Below are 26,925 nucleotides of genomic sequence, written 5' to 3' on the forward strand. Positions count from 1 at the left end.
AAACTCCATATGTTTTTAACTTTCAAGTTTGTCTGTTCCCTTAATGAGGGCAATAAACCCTTCTAGTTCTAAGATGTCCATACAGGAGCAAATCAAATATTTCTTGAGTCATAGTGAAAGCAGGATTGATGTCTGCTCTTCCTGGTAGAAGTTCTACTAGGAAGCTAGGAATATACCAAAAGTGGGAACAATAATGGCAGGTGTGAAACCTTTCTTTGCAAGGGAAATCAAACAGTCCAATGAAGGAATTCAAAGCTGCTCTAGGTGACATTAATAAGATTAACCAATTAAGCAATCCACCACAAACCCACCGTTCCCATTCGTCATCACTCTTGGTGTTGTCTGAGAAGGGTTGATAACTGGTGAGGAGAACCCAAGGCCAAAATGATGCTGGTCTGGTGTGCGCACGGATGGAAACCTGTGTGCAGAGTCCCTGGGAGCAATCAGCAATACTGGCAGCAATTGCCGACTACAGAAAAAATAGCTAAGGCACCCAGACTGCTTGGCTGCGGTGGAGTCCAGCCTGGGTTACAAAATCCTTCTGAATAACAGTCAAAGTTAAGTTAACAAACAGTTAAGCCCTGATGAACTCTGTGTTGTAAAGGCGAAGCTGACTTTTAACCCCCATGGGCTTTACCCAGCTCCAGCACAGTATTTTCTATCAGTACTTGCAGCTGATCATATAGAGTTTAAGTGCTGCATGATGTGCAGAGTCACTACAAACTGCCACTTCCATAAAGGAAAAATATCTCACCAAAACATTACATAAAAGGTGTATATATTTATTCATTGTTAAGGTATTGGCAGAGCAACTGACAGCTAAGATTCATATCCAGCGAATTACACTTGGCATGTATGTGCAGTGTTTGTTTAAAACTGCAAATCAATTACATTCCTTTCTAAAAGCAAAGAAAAAAAAAATAGCCCACTGGAGTCAGAAAAAAATTCCTGCTTAGCAAAGGCTGTACAACCAAACTCTGAGGTCGAAGCAGCTTCACTTCCCGGTCTTCTTCATAAAATTGATCTGTAGCTGGAGAGGTGAAGATACATCTTGTGTATATTTTAGGACCTTTTTTGTGATTCACAGGCTTCCCAAATCTGTTTCTAAAGGAGATGGGGCCATCGGGAATTTAAGCCTGTGGTTATAGTCTTGCATTTATCTCTCCTTGACCCTAGCTCTAGTTCAAAAGCTTCCTGGAGTGTGTAAGGCTACAGGTAGGAAGGCAGTGATCTGATAATATCAGCTATGTCAGAGGACCGTCTTGTCAAGCTGCCAATAGCTGCGGAATATAGTTGTACTTACAGCCACCAGAGGGTGCAAGGGAAAAATCAGTCAGAAATTCTCTTTTGGGGAAAGATAGATCAGTGATTCCTTCACATTAGATAGTGAAGGAACATTCAGGACGAAGGGAAGGATAAGCTATTGCCAGCCTTTCTTGTTAAAAACAAGCAATATTTTTAAGTGTCTCAATTTTAGTGGCAGGATATTAAGGTCCCCTGACCCTAAAGCCCTCATTTTATCTTTTCTTGTTTCTCAAGAATTTAATTGTAGACTACTAATTGTAGACTACAGAATTTTGGAACAACCCGACATTAGAAGTGAAGTCACATCAGCCTGGGAGCCAAGACTTGCACCCCAGATGTCATTAGACTTACAAGAACATAAACACAACCACATTTCTAGAACTATCTGCAGTCCAGACAAGAGGAGAGGAGAGAATTAATTAATAACATGCCTGGATTTGACACTTGCTTAAAGTATTGTAGGGCAAAGAGAGAAACCCTTGTGGTTTTCACACCCAGGAATTAGCCACTTTAAGACCATCTTGTCCTGTCAAAGAAACTGTGGTTCCCTTGAAAACCTGCTATTTGATAGAATACAGCTGGAAGTCTAACAAACAGTCCATTTTTGGTCTATAGGAAGGTTTCACATCATTCACAAAATTCAGATTTTTCATCACCAGCCTGATTTCATCACTGAGGTCATTATTCTTTTAAAAAATCAATGGTTTCAGGTGCTGTTCCTAGATTCCTTTTAAACCAGAAAAATCAACTTGGCCCATGGGAAAAAATAGTTAAAATTAGTGAAGACATGCTCGTTTAGATGAATTCAGGAATTCAGCTGTTTTCTACCTTTGGAGGAGAAAGCCCAGCAAGTTTTCTTTCAATAGGTCATGCTGGGTTTATATTGCTCATGGTTTGGGTTTCTCAGTGTTATTAAACTGCTTGGCATGTAACCTCAGAGTAAATAATCAGAGCACAAAGCCCTTGACTGTATTTCACTTCTCCATGCTGTTTGACAAGTGTTTACATTGCAGCGACTGTGAATCTGGTGTACATTCTTTTTGGCATCTCTCCTCTGTGATTTCCACATAAGAAGGGAGAGAAAGATCTGTAGCTGGTGTGAAAGCAGACCCATCCTCGTGAGAAGAGATTTCTTTTTTGAGGCATTAACATCTCTGACATTTACAAAGCATCACATGCCGTGACAGGAGCTTCTGCCTCCATCAGCAAATCGCTGTCTCGTGGGAAAGCAGCTCACTCTTCACCTCTTAGAAGAGAGTTGATGCTCAGATGGGGTTGTGACCATGTTTTCATCAGAAAACAATACCCTGCCAATTGGGCACCCCAAAGTTATTTTTGAGAATTTGGGCACGCTGGTGATCTGTCTGGGGTTGGGCAAAATGCAACCATTCCCACCACAACCGTTCCCCACAGTTCCCATGAGGGTAAACAGTAAGTTAAGGCGTCCCATGTGTCACCCATACAGCCACACTGCATCTGTAACGGTGAAGAAAGAGCCCTTATGGGTACCTGGGACGCCCCAGGCCTGAACAAGGCTACGGAGAAGGGCTGCAGGGTCTCTGAAATCACTGAGGTTTGTCATTTTACTACCCAAAACAGCTTTTTTTCCAAATAAAGAGCTTCACTTCCACCAGAAGTGGGAAAGTTGAGCCAGTTTTCTGGAAGCATCCCAAAGGATTTGTGCAATAATAACACTTCCATTGCTTGCTTAACCATAGCACATGCATATCTACAGCTTCGCAGGGCTCAGAGAGCACCTATAGGCTTGAATTCCTGGGCCATTTTCCCCTGAGGCCCCCATCACATCCTCTGCCCACGGGTTCAGGAGCTCCATGTCTAAGCTCAGGCTCAGACACCAGCCCATCCATGCTCAACTGGACCCTGGGGTACCTGCTCCATCTGTGCTGGATCACCCCTAGCTTCCTGACAGTGATTCATAGTCTCTTAAATGCATTGCAAGATGGTTGTGAAAAAAGTATCAGTATTGAAGCATTGAGAGACCTCATGTTATTTTATGGTGTAAATCCAGATGATGACATCCTTAAGAAGGTCATGGTAGAGCAATGCTCCATCTTCAGGAACAAGAAGAGGGGGATGGAAACCAGGTCTCTTGTGAAGATACAGAAGGTGTTCTGTGATAAAAGGTATTGACTTAAAATTTTAACAGTCTCCATGACAGTTTTGGGTCATAGGTGTGCACTAGAAGCATCCCCTGTGCACTATTCAGGCAGAACTTCGCAACTGTGGGAAAACTTGTCAGTGACAAAGATGTCAAGTGTCTTTCTCTTTTTTTACTTTTTGAATGCAAGCTATCCCTAGATTACTGCGTGGTGGCAATTCGAACGGTCCTTCACAGTCTGGAAACATAAGCTGACAGGAACTGATATCAGTAAGGGAAATCCTCGTTTGTTAAAAGGAAGAAGTTCTTCACAATGGGGACGGTCACAAAGAAGAGCCTGTCCAGTGGCTGTAGAGTCTACAGCCTTGGAGGCTGTCCAAACTCACTGAGCAACCTAATGCAATTTTGAAGGGTTTTTTTTTTTGGGGGGGGAGGATCAGATGACATCCAAAGATCTTTTATAACCTAAGTTATTCTGCAAGCCTGTGGCGCTCACAGAAATCGGCCTAATGCCTGTGGCCGATTTACTTTGTCCAGCACACTGCCCACATCAAAGGTTTCAGCATCTTAAGAAAATCCAAGGGCTTACAAGATTTATTTATAATTGTTTGGAGATTTAAAATGCTTCCAGAAGGTATCACTAACACTGTTCCCCAAGAGAGAAGGTATTTATGCCACCACACAGTAATTCAAGGATGAATAGGTAGGAATGGCTGGTTTTGGAAGACAGCTCCTCATAGGATAGAGGAGTTGTTTTTTTTTTAATCTTCACCAAATGTTTTAAGTTGCAAAAAGATCAACATCATGTTGAAGTGTCTGTTTGTTTACCTCTTTACATAATCACTGTTCTAACTTTGTGTCACTGACAATGAAGTTTAACTCTGGGCTATGTCTCTTGCAACGAACGAAATGGAGAATTTAAACTCTGCCGCAAATACATTACTGATGCAGTTGCTTTGCCCTGGTTTTGGAAATAGATTCCTTTTGGATGGAGCAAAACAAGGACCCGTAATTCAAGCATGTTTTGTTGTGGGACAAATAGGTCCCAAATTCCTGTGTGGGCTGAGTCACTGGGAAGTCACCTAGCGTGTGTGCTACCAAAAGGCTCTAGAACTATGAAGCCTTCCCATACGCTTGCATCATTTCACTTGCACTGTGAAAGGCCGAACACCATATGCACTCCACCTGTTTTTTGCTGAAGTGTGAGGAACTATTTGGGTGTAAGGAGCTGGTGGATTAGGGGCATCATCTGCATTTGTACATGGGATTTGGGGTGTGTGTGTAGGAACATTGAGAGTGACCCTGAGGATCCTACTCCCAGCCACAACCTGGTGTTGGTTCCCAACTGTCTTGTCTTTGACTGGCAGCCCTGGGTGCTGTCTGGGTTGACCTACTGCATGTGACCTGCTGTTTAAACAGCAGCACCAGATTCACACTTTAGAGAAAACATTGCTGATGAGAATGCAGGTATTTTATGTGTTTTTGCAAGGCCTGGAGCTGTATGAGCGTTTCTGCATGACAGCCTATATCACATCGATTATTGTCACCCAGATAGTGTGCAATGGCACAACGTGTTAATATGGGTCTATTCACCATCTCCCCTAAGCATCTCACTGAGTTGCCCACCTGTCCCTAAAGGCAATGCACTACAAGATGACAGCGTCTTGGCCTTGCAATACACAGCTACAACCTGAAGGCAGCGTTTTTATTAGCAGGTAATTTGCAGGGAGCCATTGCAGTACTGCTCTCCTCTCCACTGTGTTAGTCTGTTTCTACCCCTGGTCATGGCTTCAGAAAGACATGGTGTAGATGCTCACACAGCCTGTCCTTTGCAAGGTGGCCTGGATAACATCTAGGAAGACAGGAATGTGGGTGTAGCCCAGTGAGCATGAAGGGAACACCCAAAACTGGCCAAGGGTGTTTTCCCGAAAACTGGGAAACGGTAAAGATGATGACCATCAGCACGATTAAACAGCAGCCAAGGAATTACAGAGAAACTTTTGAAACAGAGCAGCCAGCTTGAAAAGTATAAAAGGTGCATGAACATTTGTAATGAAGAGAAAAGCTGCCAAAACCTGGTGTGGCACTGCCAGATGTGGCTCCTGCAGGACCGCAATAGATGGAATAATGAAGTTAAACTTTGGACAACTGAAGTTAAAGGCAAAAGAGAACATGACCCTCACCATCACCTCTATTAGCAAAAAGGAAACTGCAGAAATGAGATTATTATCACAAGAATCGGGCAAAAGATGCAACATTTTCTTAAGTGGAAGAGTCAGAATTAGGCACTTCAGCTAATCAAAAATAACTTGCCAAGACAGAAGAGAAAATTAACACTGGCAAAGGGAAATATGCTTAGGGAAAACCAGTTTAATAGCAGTGCTCATTTAGATTTAGGAGGTAAGCTTGGTAGGGCAATATTGGGCTAATGCAACAAAATCTGGATCTAATTTAAATGGGAATATGTTGTGTTCCTGAACAGAGGTTAATGAGACTGATGTGAAAACCCAGTCATGGTCAGGAGGAAAAAGAGAGGTGTATAGAGGCCCTCCAGTTGAATATGTTCTTCAAATGAAGCTTAAAGCCATAATAAGGAATGGCATTTTATCACATATCATGATCTCACAAATAGATCATTCTGGGGAGTGGTGGAAGGACAAGGGTTTATATGCAAAATAACAGACCTATCAGGTACATTAGATATTTTAGAAGTTCTCAGTGTAGACGCCCAAACAGAAGGTCTTTGAGCCCAATTCCAAAAATGCAGCATAGGGACAGAATCAAGCAGGGCTGATTTGCAAGTAGGCATATGCAGGCCATAGAACTGGAATTTGGGTTGGAATAAAAGTTATTTAATGCCACTGAAAATATTAGGGTTTTTTGTTTGTCAGGATCACTAAAATATTTCATTAAAAATTTAAGCTATTATATAATACAGTGACAACTTGATATGGAAATATAAGCATTAATGTCTCGAGTGCAGATGGGGTGATGACAGAAGGCATTGGGCCAATTACTAGGAAAAGATAAACTGCCTTTATAAACCTATGAAACAAGACAGGTCTCAGATGTGACAGTGCAAATGATCAGGTTTAAGAGGATAGGCTTAAAAAATAAGATGTGTAGGAAAGGCAGTTAAACCTCCAACACTTGGTTAAAACTGCTGTTACCACAAAGAAATGCAATTGTTTGGCTCAATGTCCGTAAGTCAACAACGGTGGAGTTTTACACCCAACTGTTGTTTTCAGCAAGTTGATAAAGCAATCGTTAGTTGCACAGTGATAGAAAACAGCATTGCCCACAAACACTATTGAAAGCAGCATCCTATATAGATGAATACTGGCTTTTGGTTCAAATACTACCAACTGAATTTGTGGAGAGATGGAACTTCACCTGTGCAGGATTTAAAAATCTAAGTATTGCCCTTATCAGTTCCAACGCGTATACGTATGAAGTATAAGAATATAATGTGGTGGGTATTATCTGGAATGAAGTGTTAGTTCTGCAAAAAAGCCTGACTCCCTGATTTAATCTACATGAACATGAAGTGGTGCAGGATGCAAAGGCTTCCTTTTGCCCTTCAACCCATACATAGTACTCATGTCACAGTAGACTTACACACGGCAGCGAGTTAAGGCAGCTCTTTAGACAAGCCCACAGCTGGATGGGCAGTGTTGTGGTTTAGGTGTTTACATTAGAAGTAATCAAATACAGAATGGGAGGAAGGAATCAAAACAAAAGTAGTACTGAAGGAGAAATACCTCCCCCCCCCCAACTCAAGACAAAGATATGCGGCAATTCTGAGCATTTTAGGCAAATATTTTATTTATAAAGAAAAGATTGCTAGCATAAATCCAGCCTGTTTCTCCTACAGGAGAGCTGCAGAGGTAGGTAAACTGGAGATGAACTGTTAACAAATCTCAGGCCCAGGGAGATTGTCTAGCAAAGGAGTACTTCAGGTCTGCTGTCTAATCCCAAATAGTGACAGCTTCTTTTTATAAACCATCTGTTTCCCCACTGCCTGTCAGCCATCCTCTAAAAACATGTAGCCAACCGAATCCTGTTTTGGGAGATGTGTTGGCAGACAAACAAACAAGGTTTCTAACCAGCATTGAGAGGCAGCAATTAGCAAGACCCCAGAGCACAAGGTGGCCAGTTGTGTCTGCAATCTGATCAGTAACGCCACATGCAGATTCCCTTGAAGGACTTAAGGTGCTTTGGAAAACCTAGTTCTTATGCTTGCAGTTCAACAAGTCAGTAATCCTCAGGGAATACACCACTTTGTGTGTTCAGATGAATCAGTGACCAATTAAAACCTTAGTAAGAAATAACCTTATTCTAACCTCTGTATTCAATTCCCAAGACAGTTTTAAACTGAATATAAACATGAACAAAAAACATACCCGGGAACATAAGATGCCTGTTTAAACAGGGGACGGGTCAAGTCTTTTCCCAACTGTTAGTGGAAAAAATACTGATGTGAAGGACACGGAAACAATGGCTGAAGTGGGACTCAGGCATCTGAATTTCATATAAGACTGAAACTTACAGTCCCACTTACCTTCAACTTTGGGGACTCAAGGCTCTGCCCAGGAGCCTAAAGTTGAAGTCCCCTCTGCATACCCGGTAAGAGCTATTTCGGTGTCAGTAGGGCAGAACTATCCAGCACCAAACACCAAATCAGCAGAGTGGGTTTTTTCTCCAATCTCCAGACAAGCTTGACAGGAGACTGTTTTCAGATCCCACGTTTTGCTTAACTCTACAGGCTCAGGCTCCTCCAACACGCATTCATATTTAATCTTATTTAAGAGGCAGGACACTACCAAGTTCACTACCTAGAGCCAGTAAGCAGGAAACTTATTTTTCCTTTTTCGTCACTCATTAATATTGAAGAAAACCTGCATGAGATGAAGACTTCATTATTAATCAGGTCCCTTACAAGTTACCTGGTATGTTTATCTTTTTCAATCACCTAAGGGTGGAACGTGAAGTACCAAGTCAAATTTTAGGATAATGACTAACTTAATTGCTACCAGTGTGTTCAATAGAACCTTGAAAAAAAAAATAAAATTCTACATTTCTCCAAAGTCTGCTCAATTTGTTCCCTAGTCTGATGCCTGGGGGAATTTCCTCAGAATCTAGAAGAGAAGGTAGACAGTGCAATGCATATGCAAATTTATACAAAAGTCTTTTACCATACTGGGAGATGACTTGCATGGAAGTTCAGCAGCATTTGTATTTCCAAAAACTAAATCAAATTTTTTTAGTCTGAACAGCTTTCCTATCTCCTGGAGAAGGAAAGAATATATATCTTGGAGGAACACTGCAGCTTCAAAACATTTTTAAAATTCAAATTAGCAAAATGCATGTCTGTAATTTCACTTAGATGTAACCTCGGACAAGGTGTTCAAGGAAGAAGCACACCTAACAAAGAGGTCGCTGGAGAGACCTGTAGCAAGTCAACTAGATGAAAAATAACCTTTTTGATTTAACACTAGTTGAAACAATTTCAGGTTCAGTGTTTTCTCTTATGCCTATAAGGGAAAGTGATTGTACAGCTTGTCTTTCACCTTACTAACAAGAAATAAAGAAATAGATAGCAAGATATTTCCTTCCCAGCTTAAAAGCATTATTTCTAGACTAGGATCCTGTGATGCTAACAGATACTGATTTCTCTACTACAGTAACTAGAAAAGGACACTATGACCGACAGAAGCTATACAGGCCAGGGAAAAGCTAATAACTCAAAAGTGAGAAAAAAAGATGTATTTTCTCTTCCTCTTACTCTGTCCCTAGAGGCCTTTTTATAATGTGTAAACCCGAGAATTCCCTAAAGAATTTTAACACTAACTGGAAAAATTCCTACACAAGCATTGTGCCCTTTCACGTGTTGCAGGTAACCAGAAAAATCCTGTCATGCTCTCAGATTCAGGACTGTGAAACTGAATATCCAAATACTGGAGCACTCAGCTAAGAAGTGTTATTTGTGAAAGAAAATAATGAGTTAGAAGCTATTTAATTCTGCATAAGTTACTGAAAGAGGAACTAGAGTTTAGAAAAAATTGAGAGAACCTACAGAGTGCTTGGGTAGTAAGAAGAAGTTACAATTGACTACTAAAATAAAATTAGGAGCAATATACTAACAGGAAAGCAATAGTTACTAGCCATGTTAAAACATTATTTGTATCATAGATACCTTATCTTTTCTCAGTTGGTATAAGAAAAAAGTTTAAGAGCAAGACACCTGAAAAAATCGTAAAAATCTAACATTATCTAATGATTAAAGCTACTTGATTTTTTTTAAACATCATTTTAGTTCTCAGTAAGACTTGAACAAATATACTGCTCTTCTGCTGACCCCCAGACACCCCCTTTCACAGACAACTGAAAGGTCCTTCACAAAAAAATGCAAGCAACCGCAGGTATTCTCTCTATATAATGACACGACTTAATCGTCAATTAGTGCAACCCCTCCCCTGGAAGGAACTTATTTTATAAATGGGTTCTTCTGTCTCAGTAATCTTTTTGCAATATATTTTAGTTATTTGCACATATTCAGGGTAGATTAGCAATGGATTAAAGCAAAAGTAAAAAGAAAAGGAATAGTTGAAATTTGGTTTGGTTTTTTCTTATAGTATTTTAATTTTATTTTCATATCAGCTACTGCTAAGTGCTTTTTGTTTAACATTAAATTTTTTGAATTGTACTTTTAGGTAGATATGTTAGTAGTACAGCTAAGCTCTTTTGATACTTCTAAGCTTAGGTACAAGGGAGAAGGAAAACAACTTCTGTGGTTAAATAAAAAATTAAAATAATTTTTTTTCTGACTAAAGCAAATTTCTTTTGAGTGTTATCAAGATAAGGCTAAATACTCAGTGCAGGTAAGTCAACTCATAATCTGTCAGATCTTTCAATGATATTCAGTGTACAATTCTTCCTAGAAGCACAGCAAGGAAGAGAAGTAAAAGTTGCAAAGTTAATGAAATATTCTGAGTTCTAGGCTGAAACTAGGATTTCCAACTCACTGAAACACAACCTTTTTTAAAATAGAATTTTCTTTTACTAGTCTAATAGCAAAGAACTATTGCATACAAATAAACACATCTTGTTTATATGGCATTATTTTGTAGCCTGTTAGAAATACGGTTTCATTTTAAATGTTTTATTGTTAAATATCAGCATAATAGGATAATTTCTTTTCATAGTTTAGGTTTAAAGTTTCTTATCAAATATTAATAGAGTTAGGTGCCTATGTATTAACCATTTTTCATATGTAATCAATTATAAGAAAAAGTATTTGTAAGAACTGGCAATCCTGCCTTACTGTGTACTTGTTTTAGACCTGATGTTCAGATGCTGTGAGACATTAGATTAGATGATCATGATGTAGCCTCTGGGCTACAACATCCCTGGAATTATTTCAAACCTGAATTATTTAATCTGACCAGAGAACTGAGGAAGAGCAGATGTTTCTGTTTTGGTGCTAGAGTTCTAGTACTTGTAGCACTTTGGCTGTAGGTCCCGTTACAAGAGTTTTCACATTCCAAGAAGAAAAAGAACAGGGGGAAAAAAAACCCCAACCTTTCTAACTTTTCACATACTTTGGAGTAAATATTATGTTTAAGGTATTGAATATCAGTATATGAATATTCAACTAAATTCAGAACGTGGTTCCAGACCTGCTAGGTGGTTTTCCATCAAGCTGGGACTGGAGAGCATTGCAAAAATCTACATCATTAAAAGAAAGCACAAAGCCCAATGGGTTTGCTCATTCCTAGAAATCAGTCCCTTGAAACTACAGGCAAATGTATACAAATAATTGCTACGCTGTTGGAAAAAAGTTTTATTATTTACACTTGCATTTCTCTAATTATATTTGCATAATGTAATTAGTATAATTAGGCATACTGTACATTGCAAATCTGTATTTTTTCTCACACTCCAACTGTCTCCTTTTGTTTTATTTTTTTTTTTTACTATTAAATGACTTCTCTTTTAAGGGTGCTGGCGTGCAAACTCTTGTGAAATTTTCAGTCCTCCTTCATCTCAAAGATATGAATCATCTCTAATGTTTGATGCTCTGCCATAGCGAGCATGGTGTGACTGTGTAAGGGTGCTCTTCTCAGAAAGTAAAATGTAGGGGTGCAGGACTGACCAGAGCAAACCCATGGAGCAGCACAGCGTGAGGACTTAAAGTAAGCTTTGCAGCTAGAGAAGCTCGGATCCCACCCTTTGCTTCTCTATCTGCCCTCCAGGTGTTTGGCTACAAGCTCATAGTAAATGATGCAGTGAGGATCTCGCTAACCTCAGGCTGTATTTTTAAAAAAAAAAAAAAAAAATTAGTCAAGGAATGGTCCTGGTATAAATGAGGCAGTAAGATCTCTGTAATGCTGGAGATCAGAGTAAATGGTCTTGTCTAAAAGCCTGAATTTTTATAGATGTTACTGTTGCACTTACTTTTATTGGAACCCTGGGGTAAATTTAGCCCAATGCAGAATGTCCAGCTCTAGTTTGCAGACGCCCACAGTTTATTATTAAAAATTCATCAAGCTTTTGTCATAAGTATCTTTGTCATTTTACATTTTGCTTCACAGTCGGAAATACTTTTTCTTGTATGTATTACCACAAGGGCTGAAGTTCAAAGCAAAATATCAAACCATGAGCCTTGCAGTAAAACTGTGAATGGTGACAATGATGACCTCATGTGTGTTAACAAAAATTGCCCTTCAGGAGAGTTGTTTTAGCACAGCTTAAAACTTTCAGGACCCGTATCTTTTCTGCTATGGCCTTAGATGCTATTTGCACACTCTCCAGCTATTCTAATTCTATATTTATGTTCTATATTTATGTTCTACCAGTTCATAAAGGATAACCTTCTCTAATGATCCATCTCATATGCATTTGAAGAATTGCAGATTTCCTGTGATGAAGTAGCTTCTCAAGCTGAAATGGCAACTGGACTTCTGAAGTATTTCTTGTTCTGGAGTAGTTCTTGTTCTTCCCTAGAGATTTACCCAAATCCTTCAGTAGCAAAGGTTAAAAGTCCTAAATCAAAGTGGAAACCGCTGCCAATCTCAGCAATTTGATTCTTAAGGAAAACACAGTTTTCAAACTGGGTCCATGCTCTTAGGAGTTCAGCTGGAGCTTTAGTCCAACTCTGATGGCTTCGTAGCTGGATCTTTTACTAAAATTATTCTAAACACTCAAGTGTTATCATTTTTAAATAGCCTCTGTGTAATGATGATCTTGTTTGTCATTAATTACCAAAATTAATGTTTCTAGCCATTCATCTACAAACCTTCCTGAGTATTAAATTCCTTCATTTATTGAATAATGTTATTAATTATTCCATAATCTTGTAGATGAATGTAATTTCATCAGTGTAATATAAATCACTACAGAAAGCTGTAGGGCTTGATTCCACGATCAGCATATAATTACATCACTTATTTCTCTTGCCTAATGCATGACTTGTTCAAACAGGGATGCCAAGGCTTGACCTGGCACCCCAGGATCTCATTTGGGTGGCAGTCTGCTTGGGTGTCGGTGTTCAGATACAGGAGCAGTGTTCCTCTTTTTTTTTAAAGTCTTCTGGTGTTAGAAATATTGGTGCTCTTCACTTCCCATGACATTCCATCTTTTGGGTACTGGACAGGCATCCCTTTTTATTTACATCATCATGGAAAATCTTCCTTTTTGCTTATGTGCTCAGAAATTTTGATATCAACAGAACCTCCACCTCATCAGAATACCTGTCCAACCCTCATTACTTGCCGGTGCTCTCGGATGCTTGTGCTGATGCTCATAATTTTGCAGCAGCGGTACCAGGGGGCAAAAGCACCCATACCCCCAGTGGGCACTGCATCACAACTTTCCGAGGGAAACTGGCTGCAGTTGAAGAAAAGGAAAAATGATTCCTTTTCATTGCCTGATATCTTATCCTGATGACTGAATGAAGTTTACAAAATAAAATAAGTAAATTTACCTGAGGCCAGGAACAAGCCAGTGGTGATAGGCATACCCATAGTTTGAATGTTAAGGTGTCAGGAAGCAAATCCGTATATCACCATTATATTTGTTATTATGAACGTACACACTTTTAAAATTAAACGGCTACTGGTACTGCTATTATCAGTTAATCTGATTCAGGTTTTTTACTTCCCTAAATTCAGCAATCTAAATATGAGGTAAGTAGACCAGGCAAGGCACTGGGACCTTTTGATAATGGGAGAAACAGGCAGCTTGGGAAGGATCTTCATCCCATGAAAGATGGTTTTCTGAAATAAAAAGGAAAGATCTGCCCTATGGAGCTGCTTATTTTCATTCATTTTCATTTTAGGTACCTGAACAAATTTTGTGTGGTTACTTATTCTTTGAATGTGACCAGAGGAAGAATATGAATAGATGAAATTAATATCATTTTCCTACCCTATGAGAGTCCTGTAGGCATAAAATGTGTTAGAAAGTAAGATATTGCTTTGAGCAACAGACAGGTTAGTTTGCCAGATCAAACCGATGTTGAACTTGGCCAGGATGGTTTCACAGTGTGGTATTATCAGAGGGGAAAAGTAAAAACCAAGCTACATTTTAATTTGTCCAATATTGTCATCTGCACACAACTGTCATGATTTGTATGCAAGGTTGTGATACCTGTGAAATCCACTGTAACCGGGATAAGTATTTGCTGCATTTCATGTACTCTTGGACAGAGATGCAAAATGAGGTTTATCTCTTTGAAAAAACAATAGTTTTCAGATGCAAGGAGAGCAGCAATTACTGTAACTATCATTATTTATTATCATTAAGGTACATTGGGGATAAAAGGAAGATGAGGGAAAATGTGGGCCTTCTCCGGAATGAAAAGGGAGACCTGGTTACCCAGGATAAGGAGAAGGCGGAGGTACTCAATGACTTTTTTGCCTCAGTCTTCACCAGCAAGTGCTCGAGCCTCACCGCCCAAGCCGCAGAAGGCAAAGGCGGGAACGGAGAGAACGAAGAATCACCCACTGTAGGAGAAGATCAGGTTTGAGACTATCTAAGGCACCTGAAGGTGTCCAAGTCCATGGGACCCAATGAGATCATAGAATCATAGAATCATAGAATCATAGAATCATTGAGGTTGGAAAAGACCTCTAAGATCATCGAGTCCAACCGTCAACCCAACACCACCATGCCCACTAAACCATGTCCCTAAGCGCCTCATCTACACGTCTTTTAAATACCTCCAGGGATGGGGACTCCACCACTTCCCTGGGCAGCCTCTTCCAATGTTTCACCACTCTTTCAGTAAAGACATTTTTCCTTACATCCAATCTAAACCTCCCCTGCCGCAACTTGAGGCCGTTTCCTCTCGTCCTGTCGCTTGTTACTTCAGAGAAAAGACCAACACCCACCTCGCTACAACCTCCTTTCAGGTGGTTGTAGAGAGCGATGAGGTCTCCCCTCAGCCTCCTTTTCTCCAGGCTAAACAGTCCCAGTTCCCTCAGCCGCTCCTCATCAGACTTGTTCTCCAGACCCTTCACCAGCTTCGTTGCCCTTCTCTGGACACGCTCCAGCACCTCGACGTCCTTCTTGTAGTGAGGGGCCCAAAATTGAACACAGTATTCGAGGTGCGGCCTCACCAGTGCCGAGTACAGGGGCACGATCCACGGTTCCTGAAGGAACTGGCAGATGAAGTTGCTAAGCCACTCTCCATCATATTTCAGAAGTCGTCACAGTCCGGTGAAGTTCGCACTGATTGGAAAAGGGGAAACATAACCCCCAGTTTTAAAAAGGGAAAGCAGGAAGACCCGGGGAACTACAGGCCAGTCAGCCTCACCTCTGTGCCTGGGAAGATCATGGAACAGATCCTCCTGGAAGCTATGCTAAGGCACATGGAGGACAGGGAGGGGATTCGAGACAGCCAGCACGGCTTCACCAAGGGCAAGTCCTGCCTGACCAACCTAGTGGCCTTCTATGATGGAGGGACTACCTCAGTGGACAAAGGAAGGGCTACAGGTGTCGTCTGTCTGGACCTCTATAAGGCCTTTGACACAGTCCCCCACAACATCCTTCTCTCTAAACTGGAGAGGTATGGATTTGATGGGTGGACTGTCCGGTGGGTGAGGAATTGGTTGGATGGTCGCATCCAGAGGGTAGTGGTCAACGGCTCAATGTCCAGATGGAGATTGGTGATGAGTGGTGTCCCTCAGGGGTCTGTATTGGGACCGGTACTGTTTAATATCTTCATCAGTGACATAGACAGTGGGATCGAGGGCACCCTCAGCAAGTTTGCAGATGACACCAAGCTGAGTGGTGCGGTCAACACACCAGAGGGACGGGATGCCATCCAGAAGGACCTGGACAAGCTGGAGAAGTGGGCCCGTGTGAACCTCATGAGGTTGAACAAGGCCAAGTGCAAGGTCCTGCACCTGGGTCAGGGCAGCCCCTGGTATCACTACAGGCTGGGGGATGAAGGGATTGAGAGCAGCCCTGCCGAGAAGGACTTGGGGGTACTGGTGGATGAAAAGCTGGACATGAGCCAGCAATGTGCGCTCGCAGCCCAGAAGGCCAATGGTATCCTGGTCTGCATCCAAAGCAGCGTGGCCAGCAGGTCGAGGGAGGGGATTCTGCCCCTCTGCTCTGCTCTGGTGAGACCCCCCCTGCAGCACTGCGTCCAGCTCTGGAGCCCTCAGCATAAGAAAGACACGGACCTGTTGGAGCGTGTCCAGAGGAGGGCCACAAAAATGATCAGGGGGCTGGAACAGCTCTGCTATGAAGAAAGGCTGAGAGAGTTGGGGTTGTTCAGCCTAGAGAAGAGAAGGCTTCAGGGAGACCTTCTTGCAGCCTGTCAGTACTTGAAGGGGGCTTATAAAAAAGATGGCGGCAAACTTTTTAGCAGGGCCTGTTGTGACAGGACAAGGGGGAATGGCTTGAAACTAAAGGGGGGTAGATTGAGACTAGACGTAAGGAAGCAATTTTTTATGCTGAGGGTGGTGAAGGACTGGCCCAGGTTGCCCAGAGAGGTGGTGGATGCCCCATCCCTGGAAACATTCCAGGTCAGGTTGGACGGGGCTCTGAGCAACCTGATCTAGTTGAAGATGTCCCTGCCCACGGCAGGGGGGTTGGACTAGATGACCTTTAGAGGTCCCTTCCAACCCAAACTATTCTATGATTCTATGATTCTATAGCTTGCAAATATTTAATATTTTTTTACAGATATTCTCAATAGCACACTTTGGCAGTGAGTTCCATAATTGGTTTACATATTTCAAGAAGCAGCATTTCCATTAATATCAATTATCATCTGGCGAATTTTATAGAAATTTCTCTTTGAGTTTTTGGACATGGAAAAATGAAGAATAAGAAGCTCTTCCTTTAACTTCTCAAAATTTAATATATTTTCATCATAACTCCTTGTATTCATCTCTTCTGTAAACAATCACACAATCTTTCAATCTCTTTTTATGAAATTTTTATTCCCAGAGCCTGATCATTTTCATAACCAATTTCTGAACCCCTTGTGATTCTGTAATATACTTCAGGAAGTTCTTTTGTATTTTTTATGAGAAGTAGAATAGCAGCATCTTTAACTGTTGTTTATATTTAATCTGCCTTCCAGCCTCAAAGTATTTTCAGTCTTCACTACCTACTCATGATATTTTATTCCTGATTTGTCCAACATACACTCTTCTATATTTCTAAATAGAAGATAGGATTTGTGTCAGCTGTTGCTGATATCTTGAAGTTAGACATCTCCATGTAAGTTGTTATTATAGTCAGAGCAGGTTATATAGATTTGCCTCCTGGAATTGCTTAAGATGTTTACCTTAAGATGAAAAATTTGTAGTGTATGTATTACCAGGAAAGTGGAACTGATAATAAGAGCTTTTGGTGTTTATTGACAGGTAGGAGCAGGAGAAAACCATTTGAGATATTCAATATAGCCTGATTTAATGTTAGCACTCTGAAGTTTTCTTATATTTAGTTTCAAGTACTGCCACCGAGAGCCTGTAGTTAAAAGGACCCATAAGGGACCATCTATCCTCTTTCCTGCTCCAAGACATGATCACCTCTATTTACATCACTTTCTAGCAGATGACCTTCTAGATGTTTGTTATTATAATCTTCCAATGACAAACGCACAACTTGTCCCTTTTAGCTGCTTAACTATGTTCACTTGGAAGTTTTTACCTGTTGTCTGACCTAGTCTCTTGTTTTTTAACAGTCCCTCTTGCAATGACCTCAATAGCTACAAAGAAGGTCTGTCTTAACAGCAGTCTTTCAAACATTAAAGATAAATATTACATTGTTGCTTCTGTCATCTCCACATTAACCCATTACAGAAAGAAATGAGCCTTGACTTTCCCTTCATAAAATACAATTTAGTAGTTTCTTACATTTGTCTTCTAGGTATTTAGAAACAGTTTTGTTGTATTTTTTCTAGCATGTTACTGGGAATGGAAGTTAAAAAAGCTCAGTCTGTGATTCTATTTCCTTCTTTTCCCTGTTTTTAAGGTAGGCAAATGTCGGGTTCTTTCCCAGCCTTCGACAATCTCCCCCATCTGCTCTGCGTTCCCAAGAGAGCCAACAAAAACACTGAGATTGTTCTGGTAAACCTGAAATTTTAGAATGATTTTCTTCACATACAGCATATTTGAAAACATCAGATGAGACCAGGTATTCCCTGCCCTGCTCTTTCTCAATCACATCTGACGCTGTATTCCTTTGGTGGTGGTAGCTATGTGAAAAGTTGACTACTTTGTTCACTTGATCCTATATATGCAGTTTTAATTGCATACCTTTAGAAACCTATCTGCTTTCAGATCTCTTAATGTAGGTCTTGTTAGTACATCAGGCAGATTCTAGATGTTGGAAGTTCAAAAACTAGTTTATGACCATGGGGAGGAACATGCTCATGTACATTTCAATTTTAGATAATAAAGGAAGAGTGGTGAGACAGCACAGAGCAGCCATACTGACTGTATTACAAGTTCAGTGTGAACTATACAGTTCAGAGTGAATTTGTATAACTGAAAGATAAATAATGCAACAATCTGAAAGTATAGAGGTGTCGTTGTCTTTGATCACTGCAGTCAGCTTCAGCGTAACATTAACACTTGGTGACATCATGTTTTTCCTCTGCAGAGCTTGGTGGTCAAACACGAAGTGGGAAGGTTAATTATTGCTATTTTATTTGTGGGAAAACTGACCAAGAGGAAGGTAACTCACCCAATATCGTGTAATTTCTCTCTTTTACAAAGGCTTAGATTTCTAACCAATCTGCAGACCATATGGGTAAATCTGATAAAACCTTCAGTGAACTGGCCCTTTTGAATCTGCCAGCTTCCTAGAGCATAAAGACAGCATGATATAATCAAAACTGAGTAACTTCCCAGGTCTTTTCATCAAGGAAATGATTGTAAAGAGCCCAGGATTTCCCTAGGAGCTTTATATCCAGTACTAGGATCAGCATATGCTTTTTCTAGCCATAAAGACTCACAGAGAATATGTTTTGATGCTTTCCATCGCTTAATCTTTCTGTTCCAGGAGTTAATCCTTGTAAGTAGTTTCTAGCTCAGCTGGCCTGTCACCTGATACTCTCAGAAAGCACATCAATCAGTTCTTCAAGATGACCCTGAACAAAACCTTTTGCTTTCTAAGAAGGGCTCTGGTGACAAAAGTGAAACATCAAAAGCCTGGCTGTTGGAACAGCACAGGAAAGTATCTTCAGGCTGACTTGTCCTTATTCTACTGCAAGTGAGGAGACCTAAACCTCCAAACAATATCTCAGAAGGGGGAAAAATATGAAGGTGTGACTGAGAACTGGAAGGGAATAACAGATCCCAGAATAAGTTACATTGGTTTCAATTGCATCAAAAAGGCATTAACCTTGTCCAAGGGCAGATTTTATTTTTTTTCAGAGTTTTATTGCTTTTCATTGATGTCTGTGCAAACTGCTTGCATCTCTGTTGCGTTTTCCTTAAACATAGAAGGATTATTACTGAGGAGATTTTTTATTGTCTTGTAGGATTCAATCCATCTTTCTACTCTTAATTTTTGTCCCTTTTCTTTTGGGACTGAATGAGTGAAATGATGACTCATTTTTTCTTTGGCAGGTAGGGACCTGACAATTCCTATGCTTTTGCAAATCCCACGTGGCTTGAATCGAATGAGCTTGGCAAACATCAGATCTCTTGGCTGTCCAAGGGGCTGACTTGCTCCATTATGATGTGCTCCCAACTATGGTGTGAGTGAAAACTCACTCAAATAGAACTGTCTCAAAACTCCAGCCTTTTGTCGGTCTCAATACTTGTACTAATGGTTTCATGAAAATTACATCGTATGTAAAATGATGTTAATAAAATATATAGCAGAATGCACCACAAGATTTAAACATTATCTCTGTATTTCTCTGGTCAGTCCTCAAGCTGGGGAAGGTTAGAACCAAGTTTGGGGAGAATGCAGCTATTTCCAATGCCACTTTTGAAAACCCCAATGGTCTCTTCACTCAGCATTTGAGGAGATTCCACTGAGAAGATATTTCTACCTTCTCTAGGGGAAAAATAGCTTGTTACTCTTGTACCAGGTTGAGGCATCCCCAGAGCCTTCCTTCATCTAATATGAAAGATGTCCTTGTCTTCACCAGGGTTCAATGGAAAAAGTTTAGATTTGAGGTCTTAAAAAAAAAAAAAGTTGGCTCTGTGCAAATATTTGTTATACTTCTTTCTGTAAATCAATTATTTAGTTTTCTTTACCTTACAGATGGATTTTTCATGCTTGCGTATACACATGCTAGCTCCCTTTGACATACTTGGGACACGACCAGAGAGGAGTCTCTACAGTATTTAAAATGTGACTGAAGATAATGATGTCCCAGAGGGAGTTAACTGGAAATCTAGTCATTCAGGTAACAGCAGGAACAGAAATATGGTAATATGGAAAGCAACTGTAAAAATCCCAGGACCCAAACTTCTTTCAGATCCATGGCTCTCAGAAATTCCTGTATGAAAAAATACTCCAACTCTGTATCTATCTTGGAGAAGATTGCTCCTGAATCAGCAGAAGGGTTAAATTCACTTTTGCTCAGTGGAATCAAATGAAGAGAGAAATAAGTTGGTTAATGTGTGCAAGGCAGGGGGTAAGAAAAACACTGCAATTACAATATCAGAAAATAATTTTAAAGAGGAAGGGGAACCCCGTCGCTAATGTTGGTTGGGTATTTAGATATGTGTCTATGCACAGCCTTCATAAAAGCCATTTGTCTTTAATATAGACATTCACCGATTATTCTTAAACACATTATCTGGAAATTATTCTTCAGCCTCTCAAGTATTTCTGTTCTTTACTATAAGGTGCTACAGCACTTGAAAATATAATGGGAACTTGACTGAAGACCAGGTGCTATTGCAAATAAATGTAAAAGCAGCCAGGAATGACTGAGCCTAAAGAATAAGCTTCCCATGGAAACAGGGCTAATTTAATTCAAGGTCATAGAGAATGGTCCATCCTGTAAAGATTAACTTTTCTTCTGAAAAGATCTTTAGTGGTTGGAGTAATGGTTATTATTTCATTGGTCGTGTATCAGTTCAGATTCTTCAAGCTGTATTCTCCTGTTCTTCTGTTCACAGCAATTTAGAAAAGAAACCAAGATAAAAGTATGTCAGTCAAAACTTCCGAGCAGACTGGCTTTGGGATTTCAGCATGGGTCAGTTGCAGTAAAAAAGCTAATTTGGAATGGTGTTAATAATGTACTGAATCAATTAATTTTTAAGTAATAGAGGAAAAAAAATGGAACAAAATTGTAATTTTTATGATCCAACAAATGATGCAAGGTTTCCCGTTTCTTAATTAGTACTGGAAAATAAAATGGACCAGTTCTTCTGCTGGTGTCAGTCGGTATGAGTCTGAACTCAATGGCAGACAATGATTTTATATCAACTTGGGGTTTTGGTCCAGCTGATTCTTTGTATACCAATGAAAAAGCCTGCCCTAGAATGATTGTTCTAACAAGAAAGTGTTTACAGCAGCAAGTAGCTGTTAAAATAAATTAATTATCTATATGATTACACTTACTTTGGCTAATTGATTGCCCTGAATAGATGAAAACTATACAAAGAAGCAGTATACTAGCCTTTAGTGAATGGATCTGGTGACAGAAAATAGATGCAGAAAATAATTTTATTGAGACAATTTTTAGAATTTATTTTGTGAGCTCAAGAAAGAACTAATTGCTGATGAATTTGTATCCAGTGGCATCATCTGCAATGTTAGGACATTGACAGTACAAGAGGTTTTTCTGACAGCTGTTCTGGCTCTGCTTTGAATCTTAATCAGGCATTTTTGCTGAAGAGTTATAATAGCACTTACCACACACTCTCCTTTGCAAACATTAGTTAATTAAGCAGAACTCTTTCAAAACAACAGAAACTGGAAAGTCTACAATGCAAAGATGGAGGGAGAAGAGATGAACAGAAACAGAAGAAACAAGTGAAGGCAACACATGAGAGCTAAACTCTGAAAGATTACCTGGTATTGTGTTTTTGACCTGTCCAAATCTCAAAGCTGTGTTGACCTGTTCCCAAAGACACCAAAGTTCACAAAAAGACCTGCACTAATCTCTGTCATAGTCGATATTGTCCCTGATGATGCTTTCTGCTTCAGCTGCTTGTATTTTGTTCAGCTGGGAAAACACTTTGTTCCCTTTGCTTTTTTGCACAGGCTTTGGTAGGTCTAAGCAGTCACGGTCGTGCTCACCCTCTGCCTTGTGTCCTAAGTTTGAAGTATTTTAAAAGGATGCGTAGAGATTACTTTGCTGCTTGTGATATTGTGTGTGTGTATGATATTGATTATCCAGACTGACCTTTTCAAGAGTAACGTTGTTATCTTGACTTTATTTTTGTATTAGACAAACCGTTTTCTGATGAAGTAGGGTCTATGTTGACAGATAGCAGACTTTTGTTGAATCAGAGCTGTTGGGATCCATCTTATTTGCCTGTGTAGTTGAGTTAATGAGCTTTAACATACTATTTTGGAATATTAAGCAGTAAATCTAGATAGTCATGCATACATTATGCCTATTCTTGTAAAGTACCTCAAGTGACGTCTATAAATCTCAGTAGACAAACACTTTAAAACACTGTAAAGTGGATTTTTGACATGAAAACTTTTTTTTTTTTAATCTAAGGCTGGTTCTGTTTGGAAACTGAGCTATAATGGACCTCCAATGCCAGCTTCAGGACACCTGATGTAAGCTATTTTTGCTGTTTTAATGAATAAAATATGGTCACTGAACAACCACTAGCAGAAGGAACTTTTTGGTGTCAAAAGAAACATCTTGAATCTGTGAATATGCTCAGTGGAAAAACTGAAATTGTGCTAACAGAAAACAGAGGAAGATGACATCACATGGACTGCAGTCTGGTAATAGGCTTGAATGGGAATTTTGAGGGAATATCAAAGTTTTATTAAACTTTCTTCTGCACCATTAAAGGCCTAAAAGATACTGGGGGGGAGAGGAAGAAGAGTTTATATGAGATCAGTCTGTAGCATGTGATGTCTGAAGACAGACCTCATCTTGTTACAAGAGTAAGTCATTTTAAGAGAATTGCCTATATATTTAGAAGGTGAATGACTTTCATCTCTAATTCAATCCAATTTATAGATCATATTTTAGTTCTTCTAAAACTCTATCGTCTTTTCTCAGTGATGTTTTCACACCCTTTTTTCCCTTGTGGCTTTTACAGTGGACATGTTTGAAGTCTCCTCTGTATTCCCTCTTTCCCCCTCATATATACTGTCCCTTTGTCATCAAGTGGGAGAAATGACTATTAAATATCATTTTTTTCATCTGAATGCTCCAGATAGTGGCATGGCTAATTCATCTTCACACTTCCCAATATGACCATAGTCCTAAACTTCTCACTGGGATCTAATCACACTTCAGTCTTACATTGTAAGGTTTTAATGAAGTGGGTGTCAGTCTCTTTTCCCAAGTAACAAGCGATAGGATGAGAGGAAACAGCCTCAAGTTGCGCCAGGGGAGGTTTAGATCGGATATTAGGAAATATTTCTCCACCGAAAGGGTTGTCAAGCATTGGAACAGGCTGCCCAGGGAAGTGGTGGAGTCACCATCCCAGGAGGTATTTAAAAGATGTGTAGATGCGGTGCTTAGGGACATGGTTTGGTGGTGGACTTGGCAGTGTTAGGTTAACGGTTGGACTCGATGATCTTAAAGATCTTTTCCAACCTCAACGATTCTATGATTTTATGTTTTTGTGAGTTTGGTAGGATAGAGCCTACATCCAACAAACAAACTTCTTCCTTTCTCCACATACAGATTATTGGAAATAAGAAAGAAATATAATTCTAGTCCCAGGAATCAAAATGTCTTCTTTCTCTTTCCAGTGCCGGTGAGGTATAGTTCTGACCAATACTCAGTATCATTTCCTTGCTTCCAGAAGCTCATCATCTTTCATTAATTTCCGGATAGTGGTCAGATAGTCAACAGCTGAAAAGGGGAGGAGGAGAGATTAGTTCCTCACATATTGGAAAGGCTTTGTATAATAAGAGTTTGACTGTTGATATCCATCTTTTCATTGACCTTGGTACATTTCATGTTTGGCTTGTGGCTGAGTTTCATAATCTTCTTCCTAACTATCACTTAGATCTGTGCTGTCCAAAGGGTTTGAGGTAGGCACTGATGTCTTTGGACTTGGGAGAACATTGTTACTATAGGTCACCTCACTAGTTCTCTCCATTAAACACATTCAAGGTTTTCCTACTTTGTGATCTCCCCTAAAGATGATCAGTAATTTCTTACTGCTAACCTTTTCAGTTTTCACCAGTGAACCTTTTTATGTCCCTTTTTTATCTGTAGTCTCACGACATTCACCTGTTCCTTCCTAGAACACTAGTTGCTAATGACCTTTCGATCCACCTCTTTTTTCTCTTCTTCTGTTCCAGTAATATCTCAAAGTTAAATATGCTATGGAAGCTGATGTGGCAGCAAAGAAATGAGTCATCTGCTAGAACAGGGACTTTTTTTCTAGTCTGCAGTGGGAATTTCCTTGAATTAAAAGAAAAGGTCAGAATTCAGTGAACAAGCAGCAATGACAATGCAGTGAATAATGAATCTTGGTGCACAGCAAAAGTGCATGTGACTGGGATTTAAAGAGGGGGAAAATGTTTCGAGAAATATGTTGGTTTTTTTTTTTTTAGAAATGCTGCTGTAGACATAAGTGACTAAGAACTAACATCCTGAGCACGCTGTTAGCTATATGTATTGCTCTTATGTTCACACACATATTCTGTCGTGGCTTTCAAATGTTTTTTAGCCTCACTAACTTTGTCCTCCTTTAATCTAATCTCTCTGATGTTCTTGTCTCTCTGTGGCAGAGCCTTTGCCTACAGATGTTTTTCAGCTGAGGATCTTTGACTTTTGTAAATGATGGCAGAAGGAAATACTCTGGGTAAATATGTACAACATGTATGCATATGCTTTTGAGGAGGAGCCTGTCTAGAGATTACTGAAAACATTAGATAGATGCAGAAATGCCCATATCAAAAACAGGTCATCCCTTTCTATTCCCTGTTCCAGAAAAAACAACTCTGAATAAAACCAAGCACATCGGAACTGGGAAGAACAAGAGAAAAACAGGAATGAAGCCCAGTGGCCTCACTTAGCACAAAAAATGCCTGGCTGATGCAGAGTGTTTACTCAGTATTTTGATTACAGAGACTTAGAACAGCAATGGTATGTGGGGAAGGGCTAAGAGCAAGGGAGAATTAGGAGGGTGAAAATGTGTAACAGCTCCTGTAGCGTAAAGCTGCTCAGAGCCCTGAAGCTAACATAGCTTAGCTCCGGTCCTCCCCCAAAGGCTTGCTCTTGATAGTTGTCGGATTTATTCAGCAAGCAATTCTTTGGATGAAATTCTGGTGCCTGCTGCAGCACAAAAACAAATGATGAAGGCTCACGAAGCTTTTCATTCTCACCCTGACAGGAGACACAACACGCTGGGGACAGGCACATTAACTAGAGATTTCAGTGTCAGGCTTCTCTGTGCTACAGACTTGTTTGCACACACAGGAAATTAGCAGGAAGAGACTATTATGAGGACTATCAAGGACCCAACCAAAGTCGTAATTTGCTTTGGCACAAGTGCAGATGGATAGAAAAACACAGATCAGCCTGTTCTACCCAGCCTAGCAAAAACTCTGGTTGGGATATATCAACTGTAGGAGTGGGTGCCGATAGAAAGAAATCTTTGTACAGTGGTGAAGGAGGAGACCAAAGTTTCCTTCTTAGGCTCTGTGAAGGCCTATTAAAAACATAGACAGGAGATGTACAAAGCTTAAGTCCAAAGCATCGTGTTGAAAGGAAGACGGTAGCAGTCCTGAAAGTAAATAAGAAGATGTGCACTTAGATTTCAGGAAAAGCAATAAAGTAAGGATCCATAGTTTGCCTGCTTGAGTTTAAATGCCTGCACGTCCCATGTGGCCTATATAGCCTCAAACTGTGCTACAGACTTTTGGCTTTGGCTCACTTGTAGATATTAAAATTACTGAAGCTGGCAGGTTTTTATAAAATACACAGTGGATGTTACCGTCAAGTGAAACTGGGAGATTTTAGACAGTGACTTTTGCTACCCTAGGAAACCAGGGGTGCACTAGGTAAAATAAAACATGTGTGGACTTCTCCTGTGCTTTTGCTTCCGTACTCATGTGGCAAAGTCTGAGTACTAGCAACAAAGAAGGGTTTCATTGTGCTGTACCAACCACTTAAGAAAATGATGCCCCTTTGCTAAAAGAACTTACTGGGTAATTTTTGGCAGGGAAGCTGCATATATTCAGATTGTGACTGTACTTTTTGGTGTACCTTAGTGCCTTCACAGGAGGGCAGACTCAGGCCTCTTGTGAATATTTCTGGAAATCCCATTCAAATCTCTGCAAGTTATGTCTCTCCTGAGAGCACCTTGATGGACATAGCATGCAGCTTAAGGATATGAAAGAAAGTATAAAAAGAGAATACTTAACTTGTCCGTTCTCCCAAGTACGAGTGAGAAACCTTGGTCTTTGATCATGTCAGGCTTCATATGGTTTTGGCCAGATTATGCTTTGATCCTCTTGAGTTGAGAGAAATGGTCTAGCAAAGCTTTCAAGGTTGGGGAAAAGAGTACTTGCATGTTGCAGTTGACCATCTTAATGTGTGTGCCTTCAGTCATTCTTTTTTGTAATGTAGACTACATTCCTTCAGACTCCAAGGTCTTCACCAGAGATACCTGAACTCTATGAAAACGGGCAAAACTTGCTACTCTTTGTAAATAACAGAACTTCATAAAATGATGCTCAAGGTTTAGACAGAAAGACTCAACATCTTTTTCGAGTTAGAAGGAATCTAAAACAAGTCAGTATAAGGGTAATGATGCCAATCATCTTGTTAGGATCTAAAGAGCTATATAAAAGAGCACCATAGGACAGAATTGTCTCCTGAGACAGTTCTTCAATGACAAAGATGAAATGTC

The sequence above is a fragment of the Aptenodytes patagonicus genome, chromosome 4 (assembly GCF_965638725.1).
Source record: "Aptenodytes patagonicus chromosome 4, bAptPat1.pri.cur, whole genome shotgun sequence".
Classification (NCBI taxonomy): Eukaryota; Metazoa; Chordata; class Aves; order Sphenisciformes; family Spheniscidae; genus Aptenodytes; species Aptenodytes patagonicus.